Raw genomic sequence first — 23,799 nt, forward strand, 5'->3', positions numbered from 1 at the left:
AAGCCTATTGCAAAAAACTAGAAAAAATGGTAACAGATGAACTAACTCTACAACTCAAAGAGTTAGAAAAAGAGCAACAAGAAAAGCCCAGTGTAAGCAGAAGGAAGGAAATAACAAAAATCAGAGCACAGATAAATGACATAGAGACCAAAGAAACAATACATAAGATCAACAAAACCAAGAGCTGGTTCTTCGAAAGGATAAACAAGATTGATGGACCTCTAGCCAGGCTAACCAAGAAACAAAGAGAGAGGACCCAAATAAACAAAATCAGAAATGAAAGAGGTGAAATAACAACAGACCCCACCGAAATACAACAGATTGTTACAAAATACTACGAACAACTCTATTCCAACAAACTAAACAACCTGGAGGAAATGGACATATTCCTAGAAAAATACAAACTGCCAAAACTCATTCAGGAAGAATCTAAAAATCTCAATAGACCAGTGACGTGGGAAGAAATTGAAACCGTCATCAAAAAGCTTCCAGCAAACAAAAGCCCAGGGCCAGATGGCTTCACAGGAGAGTTTTACCAAACATTCAAGGAAGAACTAAAACCTATCCTCCTCAGACTATTCCAAAAAATCCAAGAGGAAGGAACACTTCCGAACTCCTTCTATGAAGCCAACATCACCCTAATACCAAAACCAGATAAAGACAACTCAATGAAAGAAAATTACAGGCCAATATCCCTCATGAACATAGATGCCAAAATCCTCAACAAAATTCTAGCAAATCGACTCCAGAAGAACATCACAAAGATCATACACCATGACCAAGTAGGATTTATTCCAGGAATGCAAGGATGGTACAATATCCGCAAATCAATAAACGTGATACATCACATAAACAAATTGAAAGATAAAAATCATATAGTCATATCAATTGACGCAGAAAAAGCATTTGACAAAATCCAACACCCTTTCCTGTTAAAAACTCTTAGAAAAGTGGGAGTACAAGGATCATACCTCAACATAATAAAAGCTATATATGATAAACCCACAGCCAACATTATACTCAATGGGCAAAAACTAAAACCATTCCCTCTAAGAACAGGAACAAGACAGGGATGCCCACTCTCGCCACTCCTGTTTGACATAGTTCTGGAAGTACTAGCCATTGCAATTAGACAAGAGGAGGAAATAAAAGGCATCCAAATTGGAAAAGAAGAAGTAAAGTTATCCTTATTTGCAGATGACATGATATTGTACATAAAAAACCCAAAAGACTCCATTAAAAAACTAATTGACTTAATAAATGAATTTGGCAACGTAGCAGGATATAAAATTAATGCCAAGAAATCCATGGCATTTCTATACACCAATAGTGAAACTACAGAAACAGAGGCTAAAAAAGCAATTCCATTCACCATCGCACCAAAAAAATTAAGATACCTAGGAATAAATTTAACTAAAGAAATAAAGGACCTATTTGCGGAAAACTACACGACACTGAAAAAAGAGATAGAGGAAGATGTAAGGAGATGGAAGAACATACCATGTTCATGGATTGGTAGGATCAACATCATCAAAATGTCCATACTTCCTAAAGCAATCTATAGGTTCAATGCACTCCCCATTAAAATACCAACGACATATTTCACTGACCTAGAAAGAACTCTCCAAAAGTTCATTTGGAACAATAAAAGACCCCGAATAGCCACAGCGATTCTGAGAAAGAAGAGTAAAGTAGGAGGGATCTCAATACCAGACTTCAAACTATACTACAAAGCCACTGTTCTCAAAACAGCCTGGTACTGGCACAAGAACAGACAAATAGATCAATGGAATAGAATTGAGAACCCAGATATCAACCCAAATCACTATGCTCAATTAATATTTGACAAAGGAGGCACGAATATACAATGGAGTCAAGACAGTCTCTTCAATAAATGGTGTTGGGAAAATTGGAAAGACACATGCAAAAGAATGAAACTAGATCACCAACTTACACCATTCACAAGGATAAACTCAAAATGGATACAGGACTTAAACATCAGACGGGAAACCATAAAAATACTAGAAGCATCCACAGGTAGCAAAATCTCAGACGTATGCCAAAATAACTTCTTCACTGATACTGCCCCTAGGGCAATGGAAGCTAAAGAGAAAATAAACAAATGGGACTACTTCAAAATAAAAAGCTTTTTTACAGCAAAAGAAACCATCAATAAAACAACAAGAAAGCCCACGGTGTGGGAGATCATATTTGCAAATATTACCACTGATAAAGGTTTAATCTCCAACATTTACAGACAGCTTATACAACTAAATAAAAGGAAGATGAATGATCCAATTAAAAAATGGGCAATGGACCTAAACAGAATATTTTCAAAAGAAGACAGAAGGAAGGCCAAAAGGCACATGAAAACATGCTCAAAGTCACTAAGTATCCGAGAGGTGCAAATCAAAACAACAATGCGGTACCATCTCACACCTGTCAGAATGGCCAACATCAACAAATCAACAAACGACAAGTGTTGGCGAGGTTGCGGAGAAAAAGGAACTCTCGTGCACTGCTGGTGGGAATGCAGACTGGTGCAACCACTGTGGAGAACAGTGTGGAGTTTCCTCAAAAAACTGAAAATGGAACTCCCATTTGACCCAGTAATCCCACTTCTAGGAATATATCCCAAGAAACTAGAAACACCAATCAGAAAGGATATATGCACCCCTATGTTCATAGCAGCACAATCTACAATAGCCAGAATTTGGAAACAGCCTAGGTGCCCGTCAGCAGATGATTGGATCCAAAAACTATGGTACATCTACACAATGGAATACTATACTGCCATAAAGAAGAAGGAATTCTCATCATTTGCAGCAACCTGGATGGAATTGGAGAGCATCATGCTGAGTGAAATAAGCCAATCAACGAAAGAGAAACACCACATGACCTCACACATCGGTGGATGATAAAGATCTTTATAAACTGATGAACCAAGAGACAGATATAGAGAAAGTAAAGCAACAGGCAGACTGTCAAATTACAGTGGGGAGGGTAGGGATATCAGGGGGAGATAATAGATCAACCGAAGGACTTGTATAAATGCATATAAGTACAACCAATGGACATAAAACTATGGGGAGGGAGGGGATGTGTGGGAGGGAGGGAGGGGGGCAATAAAAAAAAAAATCAAGAAAATATGTAAAAAATAAATAAATAAATAAATAAATAAATAAATTAAAAAAAAAAAAAAAAAAAAAAAATAAAAATACAAAATTATAAATAGGAAATCATTACTAGGGAAAATTGCTGTGTTCAAGATCCACCAATGATGCCAGGAAGTGATGCTGTTTAGTGGGGAAAATTGTAAGCAAATACAGAAGATTTGAATAGTCTCAAAGTATCTTCTGTAAAATATTTAATTCTTACAGTGGAAAATAGTATCTTTACATTGGATAATCTTGGTAGCCATCATTTTAGCAAGGTTAACATTGTAATGCTCTGTAGGGTGCACTGAGAAGGACACATCTGGTGCTATTATTTGAGATACTCTATCTCAATTTTATCATGAGAAAACATCAGACAAAGCAAAATTGAGGAACAGTCTCTAAAATAACTGACCAGTATTCTTCAAAGGTCTTCAGGTCATGAAAGATAAGGGAGGTTAAGGAACTGTTGTAGACTTGAGGTGATTAAGGAGGCATGACAACTAAATACAATATGGGAATCTTGAATTGGATCCTGGAACAGAAAAATTATGTTCCTGGAAAAACTGGAGGAACCTGAATAAGTTCCCCTCTGTACTCTGGTTAATAGGGTGGTATCTTAGTGTTTATAAATCCTCCACGGTTATGTAAAATGTTAGCAGAGGATAAATGAAGCTAGTGAAAAGTATATGGGAATTCTCTCTACTATTTTTGCAACTCTTGTGTGAGTCTAAAGTTATCTCAAAATAAAAAGTTTTTTAAGAAAGTTATGGAATAATAATGTAGTTACATGATCATCAAGGGTATTTATTAACTAGTGTGTAATAGAATAATTACAAGAAACATCAATGTAAGAGAGACACTTCAATTGATTATTTCCCACATGCACCCCAACTGGGGCTGGGAATAGAACCTGCAATGGAGGTACATGCCCTGGACCAGAAATTGAACCCAAGACCCTTGAATCTGCTAGCCGATGCTCTAGCCATTGAACAAAATTGCCCAGGGTTATGTTCCCATTTTTTAACAGATGAAGAAACTAGAACACAGAATCCTATATACCGTATTTTTCGGACCATAAGACGCACTTTTTTCCCCCCAGAAGTGGGGGGAAAAAGTCCCTGCGTCTTATGGTCCAAATATAGCCTACACATATACTATAAAAAAAAAAAAGTTTTTTTACTTGCCCGGCTCTGTGTGGTCTCTGTGTGCTTGCCCGGCTCTAAAATGGTTCTAAATGCTGCTATTTACTTTACAGGGTTGATTACATGTGTTTATGACTGTGATGTTGGGTTTTAATGCACATAAAATATTTTAGGACACTATTTGTTTCAGAATCTTTTTTTCTTCATTTCCCTTCTCTAAAAACTGGTGCGTCTTATGGTCCGGTGCGTCTTATGGTCCGAAAAATACGGTAATAAAAGCCTAATATGCAAATAGACCAAACATTGGAATAACCGGCGGAACAACTGCACTGACCACCAGGGGGCAGGCACTCAACGCAGGACCTGCCCCCAGCCTGCAGGCCCCAAAACCAGCAGCAGTGGCAGGGGCTGGGCCAGCCAAGGCAGGTGCCAGCAGGGACCCCCAATCGCCCTGATGGTCACCCCACAGATCATCCCTGATCACTGGCCAGGCCTAGGGATCCTACCCATGCATGAATTTCGTGCACTGGGCCTCTAGTAGTTAAATAACATATATATATATATATATATATATTATTGATTTTTTATAGAGCTGGGGGAGAGGGACAGAGAGTTAGAAACATCGATGAGAGAGAAATATGAATCAGCTGCCTCCTGCACACCCCCCACTGGGGACGTGCCCATAACCAAGCTACATGCCCTTGACCGAAATTGAACCTGAGACCTTTCAGTCCTCAGACCGATGCTCTATCCACTGAGCCAAACCAGCTTTGGCTAAATAACTTGCTGAAGGTTGACAGCTAGTAAATCTTAGAGCCAGAGCTGAAGCTAGACAGTAAGTTCGACTTGCTCCATCTAAGTTATGGACAATTATTAAGTAGACCTCCTGCCCATATTGGTGAACTCTGGAGAGAGAGCGATAATAGTCCTCCAGAGCCAACATGATTCCTATCAGAGCTGGCTGTTTTGGGGTTTGTGATGTTCACTCTGGTGTTAAGGATTAGGTAAGAGGGTTGCTTGAACTTGCAAATAGACTTGATTCCTTTCACTTGCTCTAGAAGTTGGAAAAAAGTTGAACATGAGGATCCTGGCTCTGGAACTGGTACAGGTTTTATAGGAAGGGATGAAACTTGGTTTGTCCTCTCCTCTCTAGTCTTTGAGGGCTGCTCAGCCTCCATCTACTTTCCAGTTGAGAGAAGGAGGCTGAGAAAGGGTGGAAGGAGACAGTGGAGTGGACTTTGTCCAACAATGTGGAGCAGTTTTTCCTTTAGAAGCCACATTGTAAATAGCAGCAACATTCCCAAGCTAACTCAGTTAACCCATAAGGTAGCTTAAATACTAGGTGCTTGCTGCTGAATGTTTCCAAACCTTTAGTTTTCATTACAAATGTACGGTATTTCAGTTAAATTATGAGCAAATAGGATAGCCTGAGAACTTAGCCACATTTTTATGGGGGGGAAAATGCTTTCCAAACAGCTAAGACTACATATTTATATTGGTGTAGAACTAACTTTATAGTATAGATCACCTACTTGAATATTCTGCTTCAAGCACACTACAATATGCATTTGTTGTTTTGATGGTAAAGTAAAAACCATCTCTAATGAGATAGGTAATCACAGACACTGTGACTTGGACCAGATTTTAATTAGCTAAAATAGTTTTAAAATTCTAGAAATACAAAAAAATGCATCTGCTTTTCATTTGTCATATAGAGCTTTTATTTGTCAGCCTACTTAAAACATTGAAACATATTAATGTGGCTATCTGAACCACTTGTAGATCTTCAGATTTGTGTAGCAAAAGGAATGATAATTATAATCTGCTTCAGGCTACAGGGCTAGAATGATTCAAAAGGAAATGTGCACTACTAATACGGTAAAGCTCATAAATTCTCAATGTCAGTATGCCACTTGTAGCTGAAAATTGCAGTCAGGCTGGTTGGCTAGAGGCAAAAAGACTAGAGTTACATAATATTTATGAGGTCTAAATTTGCAATCACCAAAACCAAATATTGCTGGTCTTTTTTCAGATTACTCCAGGAGGTCAGCATTATCTACTCATGGCAATGGAGATGAGAGCAGGGTAGACTGGGTAATGATGAAACTTTAGTTATAAGTATGAATTCTCTCCATGTCAATCCACTGCAATCTTCTTTATGGACTTATACCCTTCCTATTTTATACATAACTAGTGTCCCGGTGCACATTGAAAGGAAATTAATTAGAAGAAATATTTTAATATCGCTATTTATGTCTTGCTAGTGAATAAAAAAAGGGGGGGAGATTTTACAGAGTCTTCTACCTACCTACTTCAGGACTTCTGTAAGGATCAAATGAGATGAGGCATGGGAAAATGCTTCACAGACATTTGGTTAAACTGTAAAATGTTTGCACCTGGCTATAAAGCAAGTCGGGTTCCTGGGCTGAAGGAACTCCAAGGAGGCTAGTGGCCAGGGAGAGGAAGCGGGTGTTGCTATGTGATGTCATTACCCGGCGCCCAAAGCGACCATTTCTGGGCCTGGCTGGGCTGTGGGCCGCATTTTGTGCCGTGGGGTTTTGGCAGCGTTTGCTGTGATTTACTGGAGTGTCACTCCGGGGTGGTGGCCGGATCTGTATCCCACTTGGGGGAAACCTAGTATTGGTGCCTAGAGGCCCAGTGCATGGAAACTGTGCATGGGGGGAGTCCCTTAGCCCAGCCTGCACCCTCTCGCATTATGGGACCCCTCAGGGGATGTCTGACTGCCAGTTTAGGCCTGATCTCTGCAGTCAGACATCTCTCTTGCAATATGGGACCGCTTGCCCTTAATTGCTCGCCTGCCTGCTTGCCACTAACTGCTTGTCTGCCTGCTCGCCCCTAACCACTCACCTGCCTGCTCGCCCCTAACCACTCACCTGCCTGCTCGCCCCTAACCGCTGAACTGCCTACCTGCTCAGTGCACATCATAGTGACTCGTCATTCCAGTTGTTCTGGTCATTCTGCTATAATGGTTGCTTAGTCATATATATATATATATATATATATATATATATATATATATATATATAGCCAGTGCGCGTCATGGCAGCCTCTGTGTTGAGCGTCTGCCCCCTGGTGGTCAGTGTGTGTTATAGCTACCAGTCGGAGGGACAGATACTTAGCCTTTATATATAGATAGATAGATAGATAGATAGATTCCAAAAATACCTACGAGACCCAATACCATTGTGCAAATATCTACTTGCTGCCTCAGGTTTTATAACACAAAGATAGAAATAGACCTTCCCTCCCACTGCAGTGTTTCTTTAGCACAGCGTTGTCCTTCTGTGAAGACTTGCTGCCTCTCTGTACATCACCATGATGGACAAGCCCAAGACACTTTTTACATCCCAGCCCACACCTTACATCAGACTGCACTGAGAACAATTACATGCCCAGCCTTGTGATCTCTTGTGCTCCAGTGTACTTTCAGGAGTTTGACTTGCACAGTATATGATCAGCTAAAACTCTGGGCCCCAGGTGTTTCATAGCTCATGTGGCTGTGAACTGCAAATTAGAATGGTGAATAATTTTATAGTTCCACCATCAAAAAGTACTAGTTCTAGCTATCAGCCTAGGAACAACTGCAACTGCAGGTCAATGCTCATTTTAAATATTTTTTTTATTGATTTCAGAGAGAGAAAGGGAGAGAGATAGAGAAATAGAGACATCAGTGATGAGAGAGAATCATTGATTGGCTACCTCCTGCAAGCCCCACACTAGGGATCGAGCCCACAAGTCACGGCATGTGCCCTGACTGGGAATCGAACCTCAACCTCCAGGTTCAATGGTCCACGCTCAACCACCAAACCATATTGGCTGGGCTCAATGCTCATCTTAAATGCTTTGGTTTTTCACATATAAACAGCACCCCAGATTATTTTTAGAAAAGATACTGTTTTTAGTACTACATCAGACACTTTTAAAACTTTTTATTATTGAGAGAGAATCCAAGATGGCTGCTCGGGTAGGCACCTAGCCGCAGCCGCACGCAACAATTTCAATAAAATACAACTAAAATATAAAATGGACATTACCCAGAACTACAGGAAAGTCAACTGACTGGAAATTCTACAACGAGAAGCAAGGAGAAAACCAGAAGGAAGCGCGGAGGAGCTGTAAAAGCCCAAGGTACGGAGACACCCGGCGCGCGCGGAGAGTACAGAGCCGGAGAGGAGGGAGGCCGAGTGCCTGGCTGGCGTTCCCTAGCGGGAAGGAGATAAACACTCGGACTGTGCTGGGCCCCCAACTGCTCTGAACCCCCATTCTAGGCCAGACCCCGGGGACCCAGGCTCATCCAGAGGGAGCTGGGCTGTAAGGCGGTACTCGGGGAAGCAGCGAAAGGAGGTCCCAGAGGCGTGCACACAGCGCGCAGAGAAGGGCCGGCCGGCTGTGCCGTAGGACTGCCCTGGCGGGAAGGAGACAGGCTCCAGACTGCTCTGAACGCCACCTCCAACTCCACTTCCAACCGAACTGAACCCCAGTTTCGGGCCCATTGCGGGAGAGCTTACACTGTTTGGTAGCAGGCGAAAATCGAGGGCACCTTTCTCTCAGAGGCGCTTGCAACAAGTACTGAAGGACCCTGAGTCTCAGGAGTCGCATAGGGCGGGGCTGACGGAAGCCAAGGCTGTAGGCTCCACCCTGAAACTCCGCCCCATCAGAAAAGCTGCCTGCGAAAATGCCTAAACCAAATAGATCACAAAGGAAAGAAATGGAGGACAAAAAGCGACTGGATATAGAGTTCAAAACCACACTTATAGGGTTTTTCAAGAGACTCCTAGAAAAGGCCGATAAAATAAATGAGACCTATGAGGATATGAAAAGGGATCAACAAGAAATGCTAAGGGATCAACAAGAAATAAAGAATACATTGTCTGAAATAAAAAATATTCTACAGAGTCCTAAAAACAGAATAGAAGATCGCAAGAATCAAGTCAAAGATTTGGAACATAAAGAGCCAGAAGACACTCCTCTGCAGAAGCTAGAAGGCAAAAGAATCCAGAAAATTGAAGATAATGTAAGAAACCTCTGGGACAACTTCAAACGATCCAACATCAGAATCATGGGGGTCCCAGAAGATGAGAGAGAGCAAGATATCGAAAACATACTGAAAGAAATAGTGACAGAAAACTTCCCCCACCTGGGGAAAGAATTGGACTTACAAGTCCAGGAAGCACACAGAACTCCAAATAAGAGGAATCCAAAGAGGACCACACCAAGACAAATCATAATTAAGATTCCAAGAGCAAAGGACAAAGAGAGAATATTAAAAGCAGCAAGAGCTAAGCAGGTGGTTACCTATAAAGGAGCACCTATACGATTGTCAGCTGATTTCTCAACAGAAACCATGCAGGCCAGACGGGAATGGCAAGAAATATTCAAGGTGATGAATAGCAAGAACCTACAGCCAAAAATACTCTACCCAGCAAAGCTATCACTCAGAATCGAAGGTCAGATAAAGAGCTTCACTAATAAAAAAAAGCTAAAGGAGTTCATCACCACCAAACCAGAATTATATGAATTGCTGAAGGGGGTTCTTTCAGAAGAGAAAGTAAATAAAGATAAAAATTATGAACAACAAATACGTAACTATCAACAAGTGAATCTAAAAACCAAGGAAATTAAAAAAAAAAAAATCTGATGAACAATATTAACTGTTGAATATAATAGAATCAGAGGTATGGCAGGGGAGTGAACTGATGATTCTTGGGGAAAAGGGGAGAGGGGAATATGGGAAGAGACTGAACATAAACTGTGCACCTATGGATGAGGACAATGGGGGGTGGGGAGGGGGCAGAGGGTGGGGTGGGAACCTGGTGGAGGGGGGAAGAAATGAGGAACCTTTGTAATAATATGAACAATAAAAATTTATTTAAAAAAATAAATAAATAAATAAATAATGTGCAAAAAAAAAAAACAAACAAACAAAAAAAAAAACTTTTTATTATTGAAAATTTTAAATATAGATAAAAATAGGGAAAAGGATATAACAAACTCTTCCATGCGATTGTCCATACATCAGATATTTTTAATGCAAAAAAATTAGTCATTTTTTTTTCCTGTCAGCTGTTTGACATAGTGATTTTCCAAACTTGTACGTGGAGTTAGAAGTCGTATCCTGAAACTCATGGAGAAAAATACGTCAGGAGAGCATTTACTCAAAGGGAGCAATAGGGAGAGGATCCCCCTGTCCTTCTACAACTTTAAGACTTCTTGCTCTTTCTAGGGGGAAGTCAAGCTGAGTGCAAGAGGATCCTAAGAACTAGTACTATACAGAGTCCTTGTTCAGAAGGTTGGCAACGATTAAGCTGTAAACTTAAGTAAGTGTAAGATTACTGTCCTATATTTAGGCAGAAAATATAATGGAAAAGATCCCATTTATAAAGAAGTCAAGAATATAAAATACCTAGGAATAAATAAATAAGAAGAATCATAGGACCTATATAAAGAAAACATTAGACCTCTACAGAAGGATATTAAGAATACTGCAGTAAATGTGAACTTACCTTTTAAATAAAACAAGTATTTTAAAGAGTCATATTCTCCCTAGATTAATCCATAAATTCAATGTGAACCCAGTTATTTGGCTCAAAACACTTTAAATACAGTTGATATGGCCTGACTGGTTTGGCTCAGTGGATAGAGCATCAGCCTGTGGACTGAGGGGTCCCGGGTTCAATTCTGGTCAGGGGCATGTACCTTGGTTGCGGGCACATCCCCAGTGGGGGATGTGCAGGAGGCAGCTGGTCGATGTTTCTCTCTCATCAATGTTTATAACTCTCCATCCTTCTCCCTTCCTCTCTGTAAAAAAATCAATAAAATAATTTTTAAATAAATACAGTTGATATGAAATGGAGAACTGAAAAAAAAATATTTGAAATGATATAGTACATAAATTCACAGAGCACTCTTAAGGTTAAATCAAGTAAAAAACAACCCAAGAGGCCTACGTAGAGATTTCCCAAAAGAATATAAACATATAAGTAAAGGGAAGATCCTCAACCTCAGCAGTATCTAAAGAAAAATAAGTAAAAGTGAGAGAGCATTTTTCATTTATAAGACTGGCATTAATATTCATGAGGGTGTAGGGAAATAGGCACCATTGGGGGAAAAAATTGCTGTTTAGTGGAGAGTAGCTTTGGAAATATGTCAAAATTTTACTTATTTCTTAACCCAAAGAATTCTACTTCTAAGGATTTAAACTAAAAAGAAAAATAGATGGATATTAAAGAACATTATAAACTGATGAACCAAAAGTCAGATATAAAGACAGTAAAGCAACAAGCAGACTGTCAAATTACAGCCGGGAGGGTAGGGAGATCTGGGGGAGATAAGAGATCAACCGAAGGACTTGTATACATGAATATAAGTACAACCAATGGACACAAAACTCTGGGGAGGGAGAGTATGGATGAGAGGGGGGGGGATGTTAAAATATGTACACAGATAATAATTTAATTAAAAATAAATAAAAAGAAAAATAGGTCCTATGTGCAGCTGTATTTGTAAAATGTATACTAAGCAAGGGAAAAAAAATTAAAAATAACCTGCCTAAATGTTCATCATTGGTTAAATAAAGTACTTTGTGACCCATCCATATAAAGGAATACTATGAAGCCACTAAAACAACCCAATAGGCCTAAAAAGGATCATGCAGATCTATATTTGTTTGTTACAGATAGATGTCTTTCATATATATTGGGGAGAGAAATTAATTACTTTCAAAATTGTTTAATAAAACTACATGGATAAATTGAATATGTATAAAATATGGTAAATTAATATTCTATAAAACACATGTGTCAAACACAAGGCCCACGGGCCAAATCCAGCCCGCCAGGCCTTGCAATGTGGCCTGCACCGCGCTGTCATCACTGCACTCCGCTGTCAGTTTATGACATTGTCAGTTTATGACTGTTCAGTAAACCATTCGGCCCGTGATTTAGGCTGGATTTTAGATTTTGGCCCCTTCTCTGATTGAGTTCGACACCCCTACTATAAAATATAATAATACTAGAGGTCCAGTGCACGAAGTTCGTGCACAGGTAGGGTCCTTAGGCCTGGCTGGCAATCAGGGCTGATCAAGGCCTTCCAGCGGCTGGCTGGGGCCTTCATTCATTCTGCGCCATCCCCTGGTGATCAGCGGACGTCATAGCAACTGGTCAAACTCCCAGTTAGTTGAACTCCCAAGGGGACATTTTTGCATATTAACCTTTTATTATATAGGATATTAGTGGATACATAGAGAAATGTTCTAAAGTGTATTTGCTGATGTCAACAGTGATCAATTGAGGAAGATTTATTTATTTATTTATTTATTTATTTATTTATTTTTACTACTTACTGTTTCTGCTTTCTCAGATATTTATAAAAATATCTAATATCTGTTTTCATAATCAGGAAAATAAAACATGGGCTTCTTGTGGACTTTGGCTCATTCTGTGTGGTTTCAGGAGAGTGCAGAGCACATCCACTTGAGAGGATGACCTTTCAGGATTCAGAATGAAAAACTTTATGATTGACACCGTTTCCTTCCCAGCTGCCAAAAAACCAATAAAGAGCTTCCATTGGGAGGGATGTGACTATATGTCACTGTCACACTTGTTTTTTAGAAAGTGCATAAATCATATGGAACAGACAATGTGGTAGGGTGGTTGTGCAGAATATGATTCTGGCATGTTGCCTGGCTATGTAGACCAAATCATCCCTCCATCGGGCCCAAGGAAAAGTCAGTGATGACACAATGCAAGGAAAGGGAAACTGTGGCGCTGCTCTTTGTGAGTTCACATTGTTGCTTTCCATGTTCCTCATCAGATTCTTTGTTATTGACTCAGGGCTGAATCCGTGTGATCTGCAGCTCTTTCTAAAGGCTGGTTCTGCCTATTCTTGTTCCCCTTCTCTTCCTCACTTTCTAGGAGCCATCAGCAGGCAAGACAAGATGGTTGTCCAGAGTGAGGGCTGCATCCTCATCTGTGCGCAGTGTATTTTCATAGAAACTATATGGCTGACCCTACCCTTGGGACCCAGCCTTATTTGGAGCTGGGTTCCCCCAATTTTATTCTTCTCCAATGGAAAGTTTTTATAGATTTCCATCTCATGCTTTTTTTAAAGTTACACTTTAGTATCTCAGAAATCTGTCCCTGTGGGTGTTCACTTGGATTCCAAATATGGAGCTGTGGGTCTTGAAGTGGTTTCCGAATAAATAATGAAACATGTGTTCAAAGTCTGCAACTCTTCCTTCTCCTTAACCACATCCCAGATAACCCGCCAATGGTGAGTGTCCTTTGTGTGAATAGATTCTCTAGTTTTAGTTTTCAAGGCCTTTTTTTTTTTTTCATTCTAGCTGTCTGAATGATTAATGTGACTAGGAAAATACTGTTGACCCATTTAAATCATGTCAAACAACATCCATTGCTCATCTACATAATGAAATACACACTGAACATCACATCTTAAGTGTGGGAGCCAGTGAACTACAAAATAATGTTTTACTAATGTAGCTTATGAAATGAAATATAAGATACTAGGACTGACTACAGCATTAAATATTAAACTATTCAAATGGTAATTGTTAAGTGAAAATCACCTCTAAATTGAAATAGCTAATAGCTTTAGTTGTTAATTAGAGGAAGTGGGGGTGGTTGCATGCAACAGTGTGAGTTTTAAAAAGTCTTTATGTCTAAGTGTGATTTAATATTATTTGATTACTGTGGGATTTATTGTGTATAGTTGAGTTTCCCAATTGTTAAAATAATAGTTTGCTGAAAAATTAGGGGGAAAAAAGGCTTGACATTTTTATCATGGTTTCATTAAATTGGTCCTTGAATAATTTTAAAGACAGCTAATTTATAGTTGAAACTATTTTGATCAATGATCAGATAACAAAGATTAGCTTTGACTACTTTTGAAATATTTAAATCTTGTAAAGACATAATTTAAACAGTGTTTAAATAAATGCAAAATTTAAAGGCACTGAATTTAGGTTATCAGGTTTCCATGGTTACACCTTTTCAAGTTATTTTGTGTGTCCTGTAAATAGGTCTGTGAGTCACTGATAATTATTTGTTTTTTTGTTTGTTCTGTTGGCAGTTCTGTGTCCAGCTGAATTTAATACAGTTCACACAATTTGCTTTGGTTTATGTATATTGTGATTGACAGTGATTGAGCATTTCTTATGGAGTGCTTGCCTTTTTTTTCTCATAAATTATGTATGTTGGTAATGCTAGAAATGTAAATAAGTTCTTCCTGTATCACTGTTTAATAAACAGAAATTTTTATGCAAAGAAGACTTCTTGGTGCGTTTAAACAATAAGGTTTGGTAAGCACTAGAATATCTCTATTAAATAGTTGAACACTGAGAACAAATATCTTTAAATTCTTGCAAACTTTTAGTTACTGAGGTTACCAAGAATTACAGAACAGCTTATGAATAAGTACAACATTGATCAAACATTATTTAGTAACATAATTAAAATAACAGTATTCTGATCTAATCCTTAAAATCATGATAGTGAGCTTTCTAGGGAATGTCTTCACTGCCAAGTGGAATCTTTCTATAACATGATTTCTCCCATCACACCCTTTGCACAAATATAAAAGCTATTCTTCATAGGAAGGATATGATTCTTGGGGAAAGTGGGGGTTTTTTATGACTCTGCGTGGAAGAGGGTTTCCTTATACCTCACAATTAGCCATCAGAATTTTAGGAAGGCCCCACCAAGAACTCTCAGAATATTGTCAAGATTGGGTTGAGCATAATCTGTCGTATTGCATTTAAGCATTCTCTCTGTACACTACAATCATGAGATGCTGTCTAGTTTGTAAATCTGCAGTCGCATTTGATCATCAGGATGGCCCTGTGATGACGCTAGGAAAGGCCCAGGGCGTTTGATGACGTGGTTTTTAAGCAGCAGCTTTGTGAAGTCCTTACTTTGTGAATTAGCCAAAGCACAGTTCAAAATTCAGCTGGTTTCTCCCTACTGATTCATCCTTTTTAGAGTGTTGGGCAACCAATGATCATATTTATCATTTATCCAGTGCTTCCCTTGTGCCACTCTCCATGCCTCAAGTCATACAGTTATCATAGCAATCCTGCCAAAAAGGTCATTCCTGTTAACAGATGAGGAAACTAAGGCTTAGAGAGCTTAACTAATTTGTCTAAGTAAATGGACTAGTACCAGAAAGACCAATTTAAACAAGAACTCAAGTAAATATAATTAGGAAGGTACATTTTTGGAGGAAAATCTAATTTACCAGCAAAATATAAAAATTCCACAATATTTCCTTCTTTTTACCTCCAAATCAGCTATGTTTTATCTAGGTATGTTTGGATTGGTTTTCTTTTAACACTCTGCTGGGAGTATAGTTCAAAAACTGTTCAGAACACCTCACATTAGACAATAGACATGTCTCAAATACTGTCTACATCAAAGATTTCAGTATCATGGTGATGTTGAAGATTTTTATCTAAAAATGAGATGATGAACTTCTCATTTCACCAAGTGTGAATAATCTGGATCAGCTAAGGTTTTCAAGTAAAATTGTGTTTTCAGTTATGAGAGGCGGCCTGCCTTGTACAGTTCAAGAGTACATGTTTTGTTAGCTATGATAGTGGTTTTAATTTTTAATCTTTAGTACAAAAATTAATGGGTTTATAATTGAGTGTCCATATCTGGAAAAACACACACACACACACACACAAGGGCCAATTTGTAAACAGGCTTCTATGGGACTCTTCTTTTAAGCCTGCACCATTTTAACACACTGCACTTTTTGCATTCATGCCTAAAGCTATGGAATGATTATTTATCCACGTGGTTAACTAAGTCTACACAGTTGCATTGAATATAAAATAATTTGTGGCAACATACTAAGTACATCAGTCCAAAAAGCTGCCTTCAGAGCGAGGGGATTGCCGGGGGGAGGGCAGAGGGGAGTGTGGGAGGCGGGAGAGGGTATGGGGGGTGATACATGGTGATGGAAGGAGACTTGACTTGGGGTGGTGAACACACAATACAGTGCACAGATGATGTGTTATGGAATTGTGCATCAGAAACCTATATAGTTTTGTTAACCAGCATAGCCCCAATAAATTCAATAAATTGAAAAAATAGTAGGAGAAAATAAAAACTCCTTCAGGTCATTTGGAACTTTATCTTTTGCTAAAGCAGCTACTGTGTATTTTATCTTTATTTTTCTTGTGAAAATAATGCCCTGATGCATGATCTCAGCTTCTTTTGTCTTTATAATCTATGTAATCACAACTGCAGAAGCTTGGAAATGTTTTGTTTTCTTAGAGCTTTAGCTTTCTCATTTAGGTTGTGATTACTGACCTCCCTCCTTCCCTTCCTCCCTCCCTATCTACTACTTCTATTGCCTGGTTACAGGGCAGAGACAAAACTCCCACAATTGTCATAACAGCTTTAGGATTTGTATTCATATGTTTTCTTTTTTATTTCATGCCTTTCACTTGAAGTTGTACAGTGAAAACATTCTCAGGAAAATATCAAGATGGTAGATTTTTAATATATATATTTTTTTGTATTGATACTGCAGTTTGGTCAAAGCTCTGAGCTATTTTTACCAATTGTTTCTCTAAATAACTTTAAATGGCTCATAAAAAGAGAAAGAGGGGGAAGAGAAAAAAAACTACTACATCTAACAATGAAACGAGCATGTTGCAGGTAGAATTCAGTTGACACCATTGTACGATGACTAAAATTACACTCTTTTCGAATGCTTTAATACAATTGAAAAATATTCGTATTAAAGCTGTTACTTTGATCATAAACTAAAAGTCCCAATGTCTTCTATCACTGGAGATTTTTATCCAAATTACTAATATTTTGAGTAGTATTGTACATGAAAGTAGTGTTTGTGAATAGGCTTTTGAGAAAATAACTAAATGACTTTCTTACAATATGTTATTTTAAATTTATAATATTTTATATGAATTTTCTCTAAAATTGGACTCTGTGTGAGATTTCTGTGAAATTGCTCTTTCTGACTCTCATTTATATGCTTGAATATGAATTTTTCTATTTTCCTCATTTTTAACCAAAGTGTGTGAGGTAACAGGAATGTGTGGGTTGTTTTTTTTTCAGACTTTGGAAAGTTGAAGTTTGCCAGATGTTCTGTGCTACCCGAGAAGAGTGCATTCTCTGGGTATCAGGACTGTGTAAATTTCTTTTTTGTTACTTTGATGGAACGACATTTGCCTTTGGTTCATTTTGGTGTTGAACTTCTGCTCTGATCAGAGCTTGTCTTTTATTCCGTATTTAAATGATATTGCGGCATCCAGAAAATCTGGCAAAGAAAATGATATTTTGATGACATTTTCACAGGGCTCAACTAGAATGAATTATTACATTTTAACCACAGCCCTAATAAACAGCTCCTTTATTTCCCCTAGGAGAATACAATATTTCTTTGTCCACGAAGCGCCTGAGTATATGTATTGTTGAAGTGCTAAAAACTGCTTTTCTCTAAACTTTAGCTGAGAGACAATAGGATTTTCTAAGCATATGCTATTTCAGTGTGACTCAATATTTTATGATTATAAAGATACATTTATATTTAAATTTTGAAGTAAACATTTTAATTCTAAGTGGATAAATTTCATACAGTAGTTCTATTTTCCTTCACAGATTAATCATTTCTATGAACTTCCACCTATTCACCAAATGATCTGCTTTTAATTTTAGATTTTGAGTTTTTACTGAAATATAATAATTGACACACCCCTCCCCAGCTGTGGCTGGACCAGCCCAGAGAATTTTTTTTCCTAGGCTCACAAACATGAGTCTACTTTATTAAATAGGTATATTTATAATCTGGATCCTAGAGTATGTGGGGGTTTTTTTGTCTCCCAAGAAAGGAGGACTGCTTTTTGTTTAAATCATAGATCCTTGGGTACAAATGTATCTTAATGAATCATCACATATCATCCAATTAGCTTTTGTAAAGAAGCAAAGAAGTATTTTTCTAAACCCTTTCTGAACTTGTCACTGACGTTACACTACATCAGTTGCTATTGATGAATTTTAAAAAGGAGGAGGGATGTAGTGTGGAGCCAACTTCCTGATGGAGCCTTGGGGAAGGTCATGTTTTGCCTTGACCTGGGTATCACTCTTGAATGTTGTTATTATTGGAAGAGAGTGCCCTCAGGCCACCGCCCTTCCTCTCCCCAGAAGAACTCTAACTGTGGCTGACTTGCCAGCATCTTCTCCAGAACCTGGACTCCCAGGCTCTGCTCTACGGCGTGATGATGTGTCTGACATCCACAGGCTAGATCTGGGGTGAAGACTACACTCTCTTCATTTGACTACTTCTTCCAGTAATAGTGGCCCAATCCTAGTTTAACATGAAAACGATGAGGTCTCATAGATAGTGCAAACTTAGGGCCTCTACGCCAAATTTTTATGTTTCAGCATAAAAGTGACTTGTGATTTTTAAAATTTTTATCACTTAAAATATTTTACACATTTCTTTTTTTACTTATGTGGAGTCTTTGTCTGCTTTAGCAGTCTCAGCTATTAAAAAAACTTCAAGGACAACACTGTTGGTTGTCAAATTGAATTTATGCAGTGTACTTTAGACTCAGCTGTGTGCTTTATTTTGAGCATTAAAGAAAATTATTTGTTTTCTAATACCTTCCTGACAACTGGACCTGCATCCTCTTTATAAATGTTGTTTAATAAACACCGTGGTTTTATCATTCAGAGGCTGATGCCAAATGCTGTTAATGAGGGGGGGGGGGATTTTTTTTATATGGGTTTACAAAACAGATCCTCTCCTCTCCTTTTAATAGCATCTTAGCTTGAAATCCAGGAAGCAATGGTGTATGGTGTCCATATCCATGATTTCCTGAATTGGAGAAAAAGTGTGGAAAGCATCTGGGGAGAAGGAGGCTCTTTACCAGCTTGTTTCCTGTAAGCTCAATTGGAGGACCTTGTCTGTGCAAATAGATTTCAAAATAGAGCCTGCCCTTTGACTGTCTCCATAATTACATGGCTCGCTCTGTATTTTATTTGGCAGCCAGAGCAGTTAACCCCTGGAAGGAAGGGGTTGATGGCATGGCCAGCTTGGCTCCCCAGACATGTCCATGGGAATGAATAAACCACTGTTTGGAGAAGCTCATAGCTTAAAAAACACACCCGACAGTCTTCAACTGAAACTTTCAAAAGACAAGTTTAACGGTGCTTATGATGATTGGTTTAAAAAATTATTTTGTCCTTATTTTGTAGATTGTAGAGAGATATTAATTGTTTTTTAAAAAATTGGAGTTGTGGGGGTTCCTTGTTGCTTTGATGTAATCAGCATCTGTCAACAGAATGAATTTGCTTTTGTTTAGTTTCAAGGGCCCTTGTCCTTTAGCTTTTGCCCAATCAGTGTCTGCTTCAGCCTGGGGCATTCCCCTAGCTGTTTTTTTTTGTTTTGTTTTTTTTTTAATTCAACAAATGCACAGGTTATTTCTTGTGAAACGTGAGCTTCTCTTCTGCTTTATAGTCTCCTTGAAATGGGAAGGAGCCTTCAATACACATTTGAAACATGTATCTAAGTACTAGATTATAAAAAAAATCAATGAGAGTTATATCAAATGATGCAGACGATTTAATTTTCCTTTTGCAACATTTGTGCAAATTATCAAACCTCTGGAGCAAACAGTGTTTTAGTCAAGAAATGTGAGTAAGTGCACTGTTCTCGTTTGGACGTGAAGCTCATGGTGCGGTATCAGCCGGAGCTCCTGCTCTGAGGAATTGCTGGCGTTCATGAAGTGTGATCTTTCTGTGGTTCTACATCCGCCTTGAAAATGTACTTCTAGGGTGCAGTCCCTTCTGAGCCTACTGTAGGAAGCAATATTTCTAAACAGTGAAAAGTATCTCCGTTTGCTTTTTTTTTTTTTTTTTTTTAAGTTAATGTATTATTTAAGCAAATCATTTGGTTTAAAATTTAAATTATCAATGAGTGTAAAAGCTGTATTTGAAAATGAATTAGCAAAAACATTGTTGTTTTCTCTCTTGATAATCATAAATCATTTAAATCTGGCAAGCATTCCTCCATTCATCCAAAATAATTGCCTCCATTTGTAAAATCAATTAGATGTTGATATGCTATAAATAATAGGTCTGTTACTAGGCTTTGGCATTTGCTGATCATTATGAAAAAATATATTCAGTAAGACATTTTACAGGTGTCTTTTAAATTACGCATTATCTCTGGTTGACATTGTTGGCTAATGTAAAGTATACAGGCTATTGTATCCTGTTGTTTTCTACTCAGATATTTGATACCTCTGAAATGTAACATAACGGGATTGATGGCACGCTGTGGGGTGAAAGTGCTTCTCTGGAAACGTGCAATGAAAAATATAGGTATTGGTAGCCCACACTTGAGTACAAATATACTTTTGTTCAGTTTTACAACTGCTTAAAGTAAACATTTTAAATGCCTCTCTGAAAGTTCATTCAGACCTCTCCCTTAAAAAATCCTTGTTGACCAAAAGAAAACTCACATTTTCAAGGGTAAAATCGGCTTAATTAAGGGTCACTGGTAGAGGTGCACATAAAAACCCAGGGCTCAGTGGGTGAAATGGAAGCGTTTCATTATGTGGCATAGAATGCGTGAGCAGATAACAATTAAACAGGACCCTGAGTAAGAGGCCAGTAAATATAGGGCATGTTTGTGTAGCAACATAAGTTATTTAAAATGCATTCCTCCCTCCGTTATACTTAATTCTTTAACCCCACCGTTCAGACCTAATCTGTAAAGGGAAATAAAATGCAGCTTTAAGCAATTGATACGGTTACCAAATATAAAAATATTTAAAAATCATAACCCAGATTTTATTGCAAATACAAAGTTAAGATATGGAAAACGTGCTGCAGGATCCAGAGGACATAGAGCAATTTCAGGAGACATTTAGGCCGCACAGTGTGCTCCTCCATGACGTGACAGAAGCAGTTGCCTGTCATTTTCAACTTTCAGCTCCAACGAGGCACTGATAGATTTTTGTAACAGTGAAAATAATTCTTTTTTAAAAATATATCTTATTGATTTTACACAGAGAGGAATTAAGAGAGATAGTTAGAAACGTCGATGAGAGAGAGTCATCGACCAGCTGCCTCTTGCACACACCCCCACTTGGGATGTGCCCGCAACCAAGGTACGTGCCCTTGACCGGAATCAAACCCAGGACCTTTCAGTCTGCAGGCGGACGCTCTATCTACTGAGCCAAACCGGTTTCGGCGAAAATAATTCTTGTTATTACCTTGATAACAGTAAATATTCTAGTGTCCATAACAAATAACATATAGATTTACTGCCTAAGAAAACCCTACATAGAGTTTCTGTTGCATAATCAACAAGCAGTAACAGCGCTCACTACAGTCGAGTCTTTTAACATCAGATTAGTCCACCACAGCTTTTTGTGGATCCGGGGATCTCCTACTCTCCTAAGGTTTCTGTTGGTTTTCTACCAGTGTCTCCCAAACTTCAGATTAGTCAACTTACCTCTTAGAATAACTAGTACTCTCCTGGACCTTGTTTCTCTAAAACAGCTTAAACAAATAGGGTACGCTGTGGGTCCTGAGAAAAGAATGATGCCCAGAGACAGAAAGACCATCCCTGTGGCTGATGGCAGCCTGGCTGGTGTTCCTGCCTCTGATGGTCAACATCGTGAATCAAAGTCGCTGTAATATGGAAGGTAGCTAGTTGGGAGTTGGATGTAGTTATTAGAAGGTATCAGCAACACTTTTATGTATTTATCTTTAAAAATCATATATAATTAACATATAACACTGTATTCATTTTAGGTGTACAAAGCAGTGCTTTTATAAAGAAAGGAAATACAGAGGGACCTCAGAAACATTTTCTAGAATGATATGTAGCAGGCACTGCAGTTTGGTCCACCTGTGACCATGAATATCATTGGGTCTGGGGATTTTAATTTTGCTCACTCTGCGTTTAGAAAGTTTGTTAATTACTATTTGTTAATTACAATAAGATAAAGTTGAGGATCTTTCTTTCTCCCTTTTTTTGGCCACGATAATTGGAGGACCATTTTCTTCAAAAGGCGTGTATTGACCTAACCCCATTTCTTCCTTTCATTTTTGAAAACACTAGATTTTTTTCCAAAGTTTGTAATGAATAGTGAAATAAACACTGTATGGTACCTTATTATCCTATTACTTACAACAACAATTATAGACTGTCTTTTTATCAGGTTAAAAGGAATGATTTTACTTCAAATAAAAAAGTATCTTATGAAACTGGAATTGCCGAGTACACTGCAGAACCATTATTGTCAGCAAATCGGATAGATGCTTTCAGCCTGTGTTCCCAGTGTGTGCCACGGGTGGATCTTCTGGGCAGTGAGCACATAATTTGGCAGAACAGGTACATTGCCAGCACTGTTCATCCTAGAAGTGAATGTCTCAAAAGTCTCATTCTAGTGGAAACCTGGTGACTTCATCCTTCCTGTTTAAGTAGATAGAAAGGATTCCCCTATAATGACTGTGTACTTGAACTTGATAATACTGATAAAGATGAGCTCTCTTTTGAATTATCAGCCACATTGAACAAAATCTTCATGAGTCCTAGAATTGATCAGACTCTACATCATCCCATTACCTGGCATGTAGCATGACAATCAAATGCTGCTGAATGGAGGCATAGATGTCAGAGTTACAGGGACCTCAAAGATTGTGAAGCCCAGCTTCCCTCATTTTGCTAAGCAGTGCTGTGTTACTGTGGCCCGTTTTTCATCATGTAAATCACCAGCTGATATAATCTCTATGTCTCTTGGTTTGCTTCTTGTCTGCATCCCACCACAGAATATAAGCTTCACAAGAGCAGGACTCTGTCCCATTGTTCTCCCTGCATCCTCAGCACGGCATACGGGAGGAGCTCAGTAAGCTGTTGTTAAAAAAAGAATAAATAGCCCTAACCGGTTTGGTTCAGTGGATAGAGCTTCGGCCTGTGGACTGAAGGGTCCCAGGTTCGATTCCGGTCAAGGGCATGTACCTCGGTTGTGGGTACATCCCCAATAGGGGGTGTGCAAGAGGCAGCTGATCGATGTTTCTAACTTCTCCCTCTCTGTAAAAATCAATAAAATATATTTTTTTAAAAATTTTTTAAAGAATAAATAAATTTAGAGGTCCACAGGTAAACATTTCAAATAGTTGAGAAGAGAAAGGAAATTAACATTTGTGGAGCACCTACCTGTTAAAGATGGTTTACGTACTAGTACACAGTATATGCTATCTCAGTTAATGCTCATAACAGCCCAGTGGTGAGAAAAGCAATGTTATTTCCTTATAATGCTGACAAAAGAAGCTCAGAAGGCTTGGTAACTCAGACCTGTCTGACTTCAAAGCTCACGCTATTTTCACTAGCACAGTGTTTCTCAATTAAGTCAGTGTAAGATCTTTCTTGAAAAGTATCTTTATTCTAAATGTTGGCTGATCCCATGATATTTAATT

General features: G+C 38.5%; 1 protein-coding gene across 3 annotated transcripts in view; it reads left to right on the forward strand.

Annotated features, from left to right (window-relative positions):
• METAP1D (methionyl aminopeptidase type 1D, mitochondrial) overlaps positions 1 to 23,799 on the forward strand; it is an 82,964-nt gene that overhangs the window by 37,114 nt on the left and 22,051 nt on the right. The window contains exon 1 of one of the 3 annotated variants that reach the window (XM_084892355.1): positions 10,550 to 10,638. The exons of 1 other annotated variant lie outside the window; for it this stretch is intronic. The gene's annotated coding sequence lies outside the window, so the exon portion shown is untranslated. Of the gene's footprint in view, positions 1 to 10,549; positions 10,639 to 22,695; positions 22,715 to 23,799 lie in introns of those variants that run through there. One more of the 3 variants, XM_084892357.1, reaches the window with a different exon arrangement.

The sequence above is a fragment of the Pipistrellus hanaki genome (assembly GCF_964339955.1).
Source record: "Pipistrellus hanaki genome assembly, chromosome: 8".
Classification (NCBI taxonomy): domain Eukaryota; kingdom Metazoa; phylum Chordata; class Mammalia; order Chiroptera; family Vespertilionidae; genus Pipistrellus; species Pipistrellus hanaki.